Source organism: Nerophis ophidion, linkage group LG04 (genome assembly GCF_033978795.1).
Source record: "Nerophis ophidion isolate RoL-2023_Sa linkage group LG04, RoL_Noph_v1.0, whole genome shotgun sequence".
Lineage (NCBI taxonomy): Eukaryota > Metazoa > Chordata > Actinopteri > Syngnathiformes > Syngnathidae > Nerophis > Nerophis ophidion.
The window spans coordinates 63,966,681-63,980,302 of NC_084614.1; the positions used below are offsets into that span (position 1 = coordinate 63,966,681).

General features: G+C 43.6%; 1 protein-coding gene across 2 annotated transcripts in view; it reads left to right on the forward strand.

The window, feature by feature from the left end:
• LOC133551739 (alpha-1A adrenergic receptor-like) overlaps positions 1-13,622 on the forward strand; it is a 96,757-nt gene that overhangs the window by 26,172 nt on the left and 56,963 nt on the right. The window lies entirely within an intron of this gene.

A 13,622-nucleotide genomic window follows, 5' to 3' on the forward strand; every position in this document is an offset into this window, starting at 1 on the left:
TTTAACTTGAAAACAAAGTCATGAGTTTCAAGTAGACTGCAGTAGAATGTAGCACTTTAAACGAGAACACCCGTTTAATTTTAAAAGGATTTTTGCAACCCCCCCTAAAAAAACTCAAGTAAGGCAACCTTTTATAGTAGTTACAATGCAAATAGGGTTAACAACGGTATTGAATGTTGAAGTATGCACAGTTTAACATAGAGATGGTATTAATCAAATCCAGTAAATTATTCTATCCTACAGTCTCTTATGATTGAGACTTTTATACATTTTGCTGCAGACTAATAACAAATTAGCTTTAGGCTACAAATGGTCATCGGGTGGTACTTAAAACACCCATGTGTTAAATGCACTGTTTAGTCGAGTACAGGTAATTTGTGGTTCAGCTTTCGCAAAGGTGTTTTCTTTTTTCTTTAAATTATGAGTCATTAGTTTTTAAAGGTAACTTCACATTTTTGGAATTTTGTTTATCATTCACAATCCTTATGTGACACCAGCACCCCTTTTTATGCATTTCAAATACATATATATATGTAAATATGCATATATTTATGTGTGTGTGTATATGTTTTGATTGGATTATCCAGAGAATAGTGCTCGATACCGTGGTAGAGCGCAATATGTAGGTGTGGGAAAAATCACAAGACTACTTAATCTCTACAGAACTGTTTCATGCGGGGTTCCCTCAATCATCAGGAGATTTTTTTTTTTAAGGTAAAATCTCCTGATGATTGAGGGAACCCCTCATGCAACAGTTCTGTAGAGATGAAGTAGTCTTGTGATTTTTCCCACACCTACATATGTGTGTGTATATATATGTATGTATGTATATATGTATATGTATACTATATATGTGTATATATATATATATATATATATATATATATATATACATCTTATTCCGCTTATCCGAGGTCGGGTCGTGGGGGCAGCAGCCTAAGCAGGGAAGCCGAGGTGTTCCCAGGCCAGTCGGGAGACATAGTCTTCCCAACGTGTCCTGGGTCTTACCTGTGGCCTTCTACTGGTAGGACGTGCCCTAAACACCTCCCTAGGGAGGCGTAGATGCCCGAACCACTTCATCTGGCTCCTCTTAATGTGGAGGAGCAGCGGCTTTACTTTGAGCTCCTCCCGGATACATATATATATATATATATATATATATATATATATATATATATATATAGATATATATAGATATATATAGATATATAGATATAGATATATATAGATATATATATATAGATATATATAGATATATATAGATATATAGATATAGATATATATAGATATATAGATATAGATATACATATAGATATATATACACATACCATAGGTTGGACTTTGTGGCAGGTGGAAAAAAACAGACAGAAGCCGTGATCCAATTCTTTACAGTGCTTGTTAACTTTTAAAGACCAGAGATTTTCAAGCACTTTACATCAAAAGTCAATACGACGGTCTAAAAGAATAACATGGGAGGTCCAGTTTCTAAAAATCTGACTCAGCTGGCTTAATAAAACCCATGTGTGACTCTTTTTTGTGCCTTTTATGTTGTTATTGTTAATTTTATTGCTTGTCAGAAGAGACAGATGGTGATAGCAGACGCAGTGTATACAGTGCTGTATGTGCCATATTTTATAATGCAGAAAAACAAAAACGATTCATCTTGCATCATATCAGAATCCAGCTGGACACCATTCTTTCGATACCAAAGTCCTCCACCTGCTGCCCATCATCACCAGTATTATAATAATCACCATGTGATCTAAAGAATTCGTCTGCGCAACAAATCTTCTACTGTTTTTTTTAATTAAGTTTCCTGCTGTTATTGTGTTACTGCTCAGTTAGCAAGCTAACCCATTTCTCCCTTTTTAAAGGTAAGTTAAAGTACCAATGATTGTCACACACATACTAACTGTGGCAAAATTATTCTCTGCATTTGACCCATCACCCTCGATCACGCCCTGGGAGGTGAGGGGAGCAGTGGGCAGCAGCAGTGCCGCGCACGGGAATCATTTTATAGTGTGCTTGTGTGGGTCAAGTCATGTTCTGATCTGCTGGAGCAGGTGAACTATTGCTGAATTCTTCACAGCGTCGCCTTTATATAAACAGTGACTAAATAGGTCCTGGAAATTGTAGGACACATACTTCCTCCACCAGGTCCAGTGCATTGGAACACAGTCAATTAACAGGAAAAAAAAGAGAGATTGACTTGTATTTCACTTTTACTGCCATTAATACATTTACATGCTTTATATTATCTCAGAGGCATCACAGTGTATGAGTGGTTAGCACTCATAACAGTTATATTATATATAACATACATCTATATAGAATATAAGTACATTGTTTGTCAAATTTGTATATACAAATTGTATACCAAATTATATCGAAAGTAAAGCAACAGTGATTAAACATTTTCATATAAACGGGTATTCTGTACTTTATATTTCAGTGCGCTGTAAAAATAATTACTGAATATGTCGTTTTTCCCATTGTTGTTTGTTGTTGCGTCCAGCAGAAAGAGTCTGACACTCTTTTTAACTTTTATTGCAAAACATCACTAACACATGACCATACACATTAAAACCAGCATGTCGTTAAAATAGTTAACAGGTTTGTTCATTTATAATTACATATCTCTCTCTTCTCCTGTGTCCCGAACCGCTGAATAGCATTGCAAATAGTAATAGCATCCTCTGCCGCGACTAGTTCGGAAGTTGCACAGTCCATCTTTACTTAAGTATTTTCCTCTGATTTATAAGTACAAACCCCGATTCCATATGAGTTGGGAAACTGTGTTCGATGTAAATATAAACGGAATACAATGATTTGCAAATCATTTTCAACCCATATTCAGTTGCAAAGACAACATATTTGATTTTCAAACTGATAAACATCTTTTTTTCGCAAATAATAGTCAACTTTAGAATTTGATGCCAGCAACACATGACAAAGAAGTTGGGAAAGGTGGCAATAAATACTGATAATGTTGAGGAATGCTCAAACACATACTGATAATGTTGAGGAATGCTCATCAAACACTTACTGTATTTGGAACATCCCACAGGTGTGCAGGCTAATTGGGAACAGGCGGGTGCCATGATTGGGTATAAAAACAGCTTCCCAAAATATGCTCAGTCTTTCACAAGAAAGGATGGGGCGAGGTACACCCCTGTGTCCACAACTGCGGGAGCCAATAGTCAAACAGTTTAAGAACAACGTTTCTCAAAGTGCAATTGCAAGAAATTTAGGGATTTTAACATATACGCTCCATAATATCATCAAAAGGTTCAAAGAATCTGGAAAAATCACTCCACGTAAGCAGCATAGCCTTAAAACTAACATTGAATGATCGTGACCTTCGATCCCTCAGACGGCACTGTATCAAAAAACTACATCAATCTCTAAAGGATATCACCACATGGGCTCAGGAACACTTCAGAAAACCACTGTCACTAAATATAGTTCGTCGCTACATCTGTAAGTGCAAGTTAAAGCTCTACTATGCAAAGCGAAAGCCATTTATTAACAACATCCAGAAACGCCGCTGGCTTCTCTGGGCCCGAGATCATCTAAGATGGATGGATGCAAAGTGGAAAAGTGTTTTGTGGTCTGACAAGTCCACATTTCAAATTGTTTTTGGAAATATTCAACATCGTGTCACCCGGACCAAAGGGGAAGCGAACTATCCAGACTGTTATCGACACAAAGTTCAAAAGCCAGCATCTGTGATGGTATGGGGGTGCATTAGTGCCCAAGGCCTGGGTAAATATTTAATTGGACGTTTGTCCATCGAATCAGAATTTATCATTTTTCCCACCTCTTGCACACAACACAGACGTACGATATGCAGTGAGATCAATGCTGCTAAATGCTGTTTTATTTTATGCGCCGTTGTGCACCACACAAAGTGTACCTAATTTTGTCACTGGTGAATCTATCTGTTTTTTTTTGTTATATGTTGGAAAATATGGGAAAAATGTTTGTTTTCAAAATATATATTTAATAAAATCTGATATTTTTGGAGAGGGTGGGGCATAGAGGGGTTCATTTGCATCTAAAGAGCACGCCTACACACACACACGCACGACACACACACACACACACACACACACACACACACACACACACACACACACACACACACACACACACATCATCATCGGCGATCACTCGAGACGAGTAAGATTGTCCTCCTGTCGGTGGGTCTGGTCATCTGTGGGTCCTCAGGTGGCTGTAGAGGCCGATCCTGGATCCGCAGACTTTATCGCAGTGGGGACATGCGTGGGTGGTTGACTGGGTAGTGGTTGTGGTGTGAGGAGCTGTGTTGGTGGTGGATCTCTCATTTCTCTGTTGCCTCTTGGTTTCTGCGGCACGGTGGAGGTCCTTCTCTAGGTGAGTTGTGCCTTCATGGACCATCTTGCTCCACATGTTCCTCTGGTGGGCTACCTCCTCCCAGTTGCTGAGGCTGAAGTGACACTTTCTCAGGTGGATTTTGATGTTATCCTTGTACCTCTTCTTCTGCCCTCCTTGGGTACGTTTTCCTTCCTTTAGCTGGCCATACAGCATTTGCTTTGGAAGGCGGTTGTCAGGCATGCGTATGACATGGCCTGTCCATCGCAGTTGATGTCGGATGATGGTTGTGGTGATGGTGGAGATGTTGGCTTCTTTCAGAACACTGATGTTTGTACGCCTCTCCTCCCAACCGATCCTGAGGATCTTCCGGAGACATCGTTGGTGGTACTGCTCCAGGGCCTTCAGATGTCTGCTGTAGGTGGTCCAACTGTCGGCTCCATAGAGCAGTGTGGGCAGAACTACTGCTTGATAGACAAGTAGCTTTGTCTTTGTCTCGATGTCTCGGTTTTCAAAAACCCTCTTCCGCAGCCTGGCAAAGGCTGCACTGGCACACCCGATGCGGTGGTGAATCTCTGCGTCTATGACAGCTCTTGTAGAGAGAAGGCTGCCAAGGTAGGTGAATTGATCCACATTATCCAGGATGTTGTCTCCCACATGAATTGTGGGGGGTTGTGGGAGTGTGTCAGGAGCTGGTTGGTATAGGATTTGGGTCTTTTTTATGTTTATGTCAAGTCCCAGGAGTCTGTAGGCTCTGGCAAAGGCGTTTAAGATGTCCTGGAGGTCCGCTTCGGAGTGTGCAACTAGGGCATTGTCATCCGCATACTGGAGTTCCATGATGGAGGATGTGATACCTTGCTTTTTGCCCTGAATCTGTTGATGTTAAATAGCCCTCCCTCAGTCCTGTATATGAGCTTGACTCCCTCAGATAGGTTCTGGCTTGTGAGGTGGAGGATGGTGGAAATGAAGATGGCGAACAGGGTTGGTGCAATGATGCAGCCCTGCTTAACATCAGTGTCTACTTTGAAAGGAAGTTTCTCCAATCTACCATTGCCGACTACGGTTGCCGTCATGTCATCATGGAGTAGTCGCAAGATCTTTAGATACTTGTCTGGGCATCCAATCTTGGAGAGAACACACCAGAGGGCAGTTCTGTTTATGGAGTCAAAGGCCTTTGTGAGGTCAATGAACGCCATGTACAAAGGTAGATGTTGCTCCCGACATTTTTCCTGCAGTTGACGAACTGTAAAAATCATGTCGGAGGTCCCCTTGGCAGGACGAAAGCCACACTGCGATTCTGGTAGGGTGTTCTCTGACAGAGGCAGTGGCCGGTTGGCCAATATACGAGCCAGCACTTTGCCCGTTGTCGACAGGAGGGAGATACCCCTGTAGTTGCCACAGTCGGCCTTGTCTCCATTCTTAAAGATGGTAACAACCAGGGCATCCCTGAGCTCAGCCGGTATTTCCTATTCATCCCAGATTTTACCCAGCAGGCTATGGATGTGACACAGGAGTTTTGGTCCTCCTTGCTTGAGGATTTCTGCTGGAATCCCATCTGGTCCAGAGGCCTTGTTGTTGCTCAGTTTCCTCACGGCATCCAGGACCTCATTTTCGGTTGGGGGGTGACCCAACTGCTCCATGATGGGACACTGAGGGATCTGGTTGATGGTTTCGAGCTCGACTGTGGTCTTTCGGTTCAGGAGTTCTTGGAAGTGTTCTTGCCATCTGGAACTGATACCAACATTGTCCTTCAGCAAGGTTTGTCCATCTTTGGAGCGGAGAGGGTTTAGGCCTCGATAGCAGGGCCCATACACGGCCTTGGTGGCGTTAAAGAAACCCCTGGTGTCTCCCGAGTCTGCAAGTCTCTGGATTTCCAGGGCCCTTTCCAACCACCACTGGTTCTTCAACTCTTGTACTCTGTTTTGGACAAGTGCCTTTGCCTTGGAGTGGGCCTCCCTTTTGGCCATGCAGCTGATGTCATTTTGCCAAGTGCAGAAGGCTTTTCTTTTGGCGTCAATTAGATGTTGTATTTCGACATCGTTGTCGTCGAACCAGTCTTGATGTTTCCTGGTCTTGTAGCCAAAGGTGTCTCTGCTGGTCTCAAGAAGTGTGGTTTTGAGAGCCCTCCAGTGTTCCTCCACACCCTCTGGGTATTCTTCAGGGAGCCTCTCAAGTAGGGTGTCTTGAAAGAGTTGCACCCTGTTTGTGTCTCCCAGGCTGTCGAGGTTGAATTTTGGGCGAAGATGTTTCTTTTGTGTTCTCCTTTTCTACCGCAGCTTGATGTTCATGGTGGAGCGGATGAGGCGGTGGTCAGTCTAGGATTCATCCGCGCTGATCGTGGCCCTGGTGATGTTGACATCTATGCGATCTCTGGCCCTGACTATCACATAATCAATGAGATGCCAGCACTTTGATCGGGGATGCATCCATGAGGTTTTGTAATGGTTTCTCTGGCGGAACAAGGTGTTTGTGATCACGAGCTCGTGTTCAGCACATTTAGATAATAGGAGGATTCCTTTGGAGTTTACATTCCCAACACCCTCTTTGCCCAAGGTGCCTTTCCAGAGCTTGCGGTCCTTGCCGACCCTGGCATTGAAGTCCCCGAGTAGGAGGATCTTGTCTTCCTTTGGGACGTTTGATAAAACCTGGTCAAGGGTTGCATAAAAGGTCTCCTTATCTTCAACTTGTGAGTCCAAGGTTGGTGCATAGGCACTCACAGCTGTGGCCATCTGATCGTTTGAGAGACTTAGTCGTAGGGTCATGAGACGCTCATTGATGCCTACTGGAGATTCGGAGAGTTGGGAGATGAGCCGATTCTTGATGGAAAAACCCACCCCATGGTTTCTGGGCTCATCAGCCGCTTTTCCCTTCCAGAAGAAGGTATATCCCCCTTTCTCCTCCTTTAGTTGCCCCTCCTCAGCCAGGCGGGTCTCTGACAGGGCGGCGATGTCGACCTTGAACCGTTTCAGCTCCCTGGCAATGATAGCAGTTCTTCTTTCTGGACGATTGGTGGAGGCACTGGGGGGGGGGTTGGGTAATGGTGAGTCCTTCCTTCAGGAGAACGCCTGTGCGTGGAATCTTATAAAGTGGGGAGGCTGGTGCACAGGCAGCCACCACATTGTCCATGACAAAGGGAGGGCCAGGGTCCAATGGCATGGAGACCAAGACAATTGGGGACCCATCTTTGCTGCAGCCTTCTTCCGCCTTTGTGACCGTTGTGGAGCTTTTTCCGCTGCCATCATCCGCCCACTCCACCGTTGAGGACTTTTTGGGCCGCTCTTCGTCTGGAACCTCACCCTCGACCTTACCGCCATGGTTGAACCTACCAGGAGCTTAAGCTCCAGACGGCATCGCTCTCAGGTTCATTGGAACACGCAAGGCTCTCCACCACGACAAAGTGGCGACCCGAGGAGAGCACGCACGCACGCACACACACACACACACACACACACACACACACCATATGCAGACTTAAAAAGTGGGTTCTAAAATTTTACGCCAAAGAATATCCAACACATGATATGGACCGCAAGGAAGTGTGTTAAATATAGATCAAATTAATAGGTCTTCTTTAAGTCAAAACTGTTTTTGAAGAGAAAATGCCTCAAAATATTTCCCAAAGTATTTTTTAAAGCGTGTGCGGCTAGTGTAGGCCAGGGGTCCCTAAATCCTGAAAAGAAAAGAAAAAAGATTATTATTTATTTTTTTAACTATTATTTTTTTTAAATCTGTCATATTTTCTACCGCTTGTTACTCTTTATTTATTTTTTTTTTGCCTTTATTCAACCAGGTAAAATCCCATTGAGATCAAATATCTCTTTTCCAAGGGAGACCTGGCCAAGAGGGCAGCAGCAAGGTTACTTTAAAAAACAGTAAAAAACACACAAAACATCAAATTTACAACATTAAAACTTGTTCACATAGAACATGTGCATACAGAGAAGGTAGACTGCAATCCTTTCACGGAAGCTTTAAACTTATTTAATGTAACAAGATGGCGCCCCCTGTGGCTGACGTCTTTGCGTCGCCCTCCCGACAACATTTACATTTTTTTATTTATTTTAGTACTAATTTGCATCCTAAATGCAAAGTTTTTGCACGCAACAGTCAGATATAACAGAGATGCACTTCTGGACATCGGAAAAGCTCACCATGAGCTCACTTATAGTCTGACGGACTTCAACTTTCTTCTACGACGAGAGCCAGCTAACCACAAAACAACAACAACAAGACGGCGAGGCAAGCGAGCGGGGCTACATGCTAGGCTAAAGGCTAGAGCTACACTACCACCACTACCTAGCCTGCTGCTAGCTAACGTGCGCTCGCTCGACAACAAGCTGGATGAGCTGAGAACCAGGATTACATCCCAGCGTGAAATAAGAGAATGATGTGCTCCTATTTTCAGGGAAACCTGGCTTTCGGACAGCATCCCAGACTCTGCTATCCAGCTAGCAATGCACTCAGTCTACCGTGGAGACCGGACAAAGGCTTCAAGAAAGGCGAGAGGCGGCGGCGTCTGTGTTTACATGAGTAACCGCTGGTGCACGGACGTACAAGTGGTTGAAAGACACTGCTCGGACAACATTGAGTTTTTGATGGTGAAATGCAGACCTTTTTACCTTCCAAGGGAGTTCAGTGCAGTGTTTATACTGTCTGTGTACATCCCGCCACGGTCGGATTCCACAACAACGCTGAAGCTGCTGCATGATGTCATCAGTAAACAAGAGACCGCTCACCCCGATGCTGCGTTCACGGTAGCTGGGGATTTTAACCACCGCAACCTAAAGAGTGTCCTCCCGAAATACCATCAATATGGGAACTTTCCTACGAGGGAAAAAAACTCTCTGGACCAAGTATACTGCAACGTAAGGGGAGCCTACAAGGCTGTACCCTGACCACACTTTGGACTATCTGATCACATCTCAGCTTTTCTATATCCAGCGTACAGACAGCGCCTCAAGCAAGCCCCCCCAGTGAGAAAAACTGTACGAGTCTGGAATGAAGACACTGAACTAATGTTTCAGGACTGCTTCGGGAGTACAGACTGGGACATGTTCAAAACTGCTGCTCAGAGGGATGACGGTACTGTGGACATAGAAGAATATGCTTTCAGTTTAACTGGCTACATCAGCACGTGTGGAAAAAATTGCTCCCACAAAACAATACAAGATATACCCAAACCGAAAACCCTGGATTAACTGTGCTGTTCGGTCCAAGCTACATGCCCGCTCCACTGCATTTGTCTCAGGCAACGCTGAGGACTACAGGAAGGCCAGATATGACCTGTGTAAATCCATCAGCGAGGCCAAGGGACAATACAGACAAAAGCTGGAGGGATTCTACTCCACCACCGATTCCCGGCGCATGTGGCAAGGCCTGCAACACATCACAGACTATAAGTGGGGGAGCAGGGGGGTCACAAACAGCCAACGATCACTGCCAGATGAGCGGAATGAGTTCTACGCCCGCTTCGAGGTCCTCAACACCAACCAACAGAGAGGGGTTCTGCCCATGGAGCGCACACAGGACCTACCACTCACTGTAACAACAGCAGAGGTATGTACAGTTCTGAGGAAACAAACCCACGGAAGGCAGCCGGCCCAGACAACATCCCTTGCCAGGCCCGCAGGGTGTGTTCATCAGAGCTGGCTGACGTACTTGCTGACATATACAACTTGTTACTAGCACAAGCTGTTGTGCCCACCTGCTTCAAGACCACCACCATCGTGCCCCTACCAAAGAAAAACACTGTGACCTGTCTGAATGACTATCGCCCTGTTGCACTCACCCCAATAGTGATGAAGTGCTTTGAGAGGATAATCGTGTCACAAACCGGTCCCAGTCAGTCAGAATCGGCAACCAGACATCAGTCACAAAGGTTCTAAGCATAGGGACCCCCCAAGGCTGCGTGCTGAGCCCCCTACTGTACACCCTCTTCACACACGACAGTGTGGCCTCCCAAAACAACACCAGTATCATCAAGTTTGCAGAAGATACTAGGGTTGTCGGACTGATCACCGGGGAAGCTGAGGCAACGTACAGAAGGAGTGTAGCAGAACTGGTGGCCTGGTGTCAGGATAATAATCTCTCTTTGAACACAGACAAGACCAAGGACATAATTATTGAAGAAGGAGAAGGAGTGCACAGTACACACCTTTGTACATAAGGGGGACAAAGGTGGACAGGGTGAAAACCTTTTAATTCCTCGGGACCCACATCAGCGAGGACCTCACCTGGGATCACAACACCCAACAAACAATAAAGAAAGCCCAGCAGCGACTGTACTTCCTAAGAAGGCTGAGAACATTTGGTATGCCACCCAAAATTCTCAGCCACTTCTATAGAAGTACGGTTGAGAGTGTCCTTACCAGCTAAATCTTGGTCTGGTATGGAAACTGCACTGCTAAGGACAGGAAGGCACTCCAGCGAGTGATTAAAACTGCTCAGTACATTTCAGGAGCAGCCTGCCCCTCACTACAGGACATGTACTCTACCAGGGCCACCAGGAGAGCACACAACATCATAAAGGACCCAGCACAGTCTCTTCAGTCTCCTACCATCAGGCAGACAATACAGGAGCCTCAAATCCAGGACTACGAGACTGACAGTTTCTACCCACAGGCCATCAGGTTTGTGAATGTTAGCCCCCCCCCCCAATTTTTACTTTGTCTTTTTGAACAAAAGACAGGTACCTTGACCACCCCCGAACTGTGAACCATCACTGTAGACGCTTTTCACCTTTGATCACTAAAGACACTTTAACTGCTGCTGTGACCCACGGTCACCTCCATATTTATACTGATGACCGTCAATCAGAATATGCAATAATGTTATGTTACTTACTGTGCCTTGTATATACATTTTTATCTTTATTTTTAATTTTTAGCTAAGTACCGTGTGACTTGTTGAAGGGTGGACTAGCAAAGTAAGATTGTCATTGTACGGCAAACTGTCTGTTGAACTGTGCATATGACAATAAACAATCTTGAATCTTGAATCTTGAAAGTTTTGAAGTTGAAGATTTGATTGTAGGCTAGTCCGAAGCCTTCGGTGCTGAAAATCTAAATGCTTTCTTACCCAGTTCAGTTCTTACTTTAGGGACGACAAATTGCAGAACATTGATTGAACGAATATTGTAACTTCCTTGTTTCTTTGTTAAAAGACAAGATAAATGTGATGGAGCAATACCCAGAATGGTTTCGTGAAGTGAAGTGAATTATATTTATATAGCACTTTTCTCTATTGACTCAAAGCGCTTTTACATAGTGAAACCCAAATATCTAAGATACAATTAAACCAGTGTGGGTGGCACTGGGAGCAAGTGGGTATAGTGTCTTGCCCAAGGACATAACGGCAGCGACTACGATGGCAGAAGCGGGAATCGAACCAGGAACCCTCAAGTTGCTGGCACGGCCACTCTACCAACCGAGCTATACATACCAATGATTGAGGCGTCGAGCACATAAAGATGTCCAGTTAACTATTGAGTATAACACACGATGGTGAGTAAGGGGAGCGCAGTTGGTGATGAATCTCAGTGCACCGTGGTGCACACTATCCAGCTTGTGGAGACAACCAGCAGTACTGCATTCATGTACTCTCAGTGTCTCCTAGCCGCTCAGGCAAATCATATTTTTTTTAAATGCATTTTTCCATCGGTAACGTGACATCATCGTGCTCTGAATATATATTTATATGTATCAATCAATCAATCAATCAATGTTTATTTGTATAGCCTTAAATCACAAGTGTCTCCATCCTATTTGGGTCCCATATCAACCTTAAGAAAGTCAGTGACTTCACTATAAAAGTGGGTGACATTGTTATCACCAAAAAAGATTAGATCACCTACCTAGGTTCCATTCTAGAGGCTAATCTTTCCTGTGATAAAATGGCAACCAAGGTAATCAAAAAGGTCAACCAAAGAACAAGATTCCTCTACAGAATCTCCTCTCTGGTCAACAAAAGCACCTTGAAGATTCTAGCGGGAACTCTCATTCAACCCTTTTTCGATTACGCTTGCACCTCCTGGTACCCCAGCACCTCCAAAGCCCTCAAATCTAGACTCAAAACATCCCAGAATAAGCTAGTCCGTTTACTTTTAGACCTCCACCCCAGATCACACCTCACTCCAACCCACTTTTCCAAAGTGGGCTGGCTCAGGGTGGAGGACAGAGTAAAACAACTTGCACTGAGCTTAGTCTATAAAATCCGCTACACCTCCCTGATACCGAAGTACATGTCAAACTACTTCCTTAACGTAAATGACCGCCATAACCACAACACCAGGGGGAGCTCCACAAATCACGTTAAACCCAGATTCCGATCTAACAAAGGTCTTAACTCATTCTCTTTCTATGCCACATCAATGTGGAATGCACTCCCAACAGGTGTAAAAGTAAGTGCATCTCTATATTCCTTCAAAACCGCTCTAAAACAATACCTCCAGGCAACTTCAACCCTTTACTAATACCCTCCTCCATTCACATCCCATCTCCCCGGTTTATAAATAACCTAATGTAAATAATCAAATGTATTTCTAATGTATTTACTTGCTCTTATGCTATCTGAACTCACTATGGCTGCTGGCTGTACATATCCTACTAAGACCTACACTGTTGCAAAGTCCATTTCTCTGTTGATGCAATTGTTGATGACTGAAGTACTGATATCAACCAAAGCTCCTCATCCCACCCCCCGGATTGTAAATAATGTAAATAATTCAATGTATATACTATGATGATTAACCTGTGTGATGACTGTATTATGCTGATAGTATATATTTGTACCATGAATTGATTAACGTGGACCCTGACTTAAACAAGTTGAAAAACATATTCGGGTGTTACCATTTAGTGGTCAAATGTACGCAATATGTACTGTACTGTGCAATCTACTAATAAAAGTATCAATCAATCAAAAAAAAAAAAAAAACCTCAAAGGGCTACACAAACCACAATGACATCCTCGATACAGAGCCCATGTAAGGGCAAGGAAAAACTCACCCCTAAATATATATATATATATATATATATATATATATATACCGGTATCAGTATAGTACCGCGATACTAATGAATCATTTTTGGTACTATACTGCCTCTATCCCAACATCATAAACTATGTTTTTGAACTCAGGAAATATATCCCTGGACACATGAGTACTTAAATTATGACCAATGTATGATTCTGTAACTACTTGGTATTGGATTGATACTCAAATTCGTGGTATCATCCAAAACTCATGTAAAGTATCAAACAACAGAAAA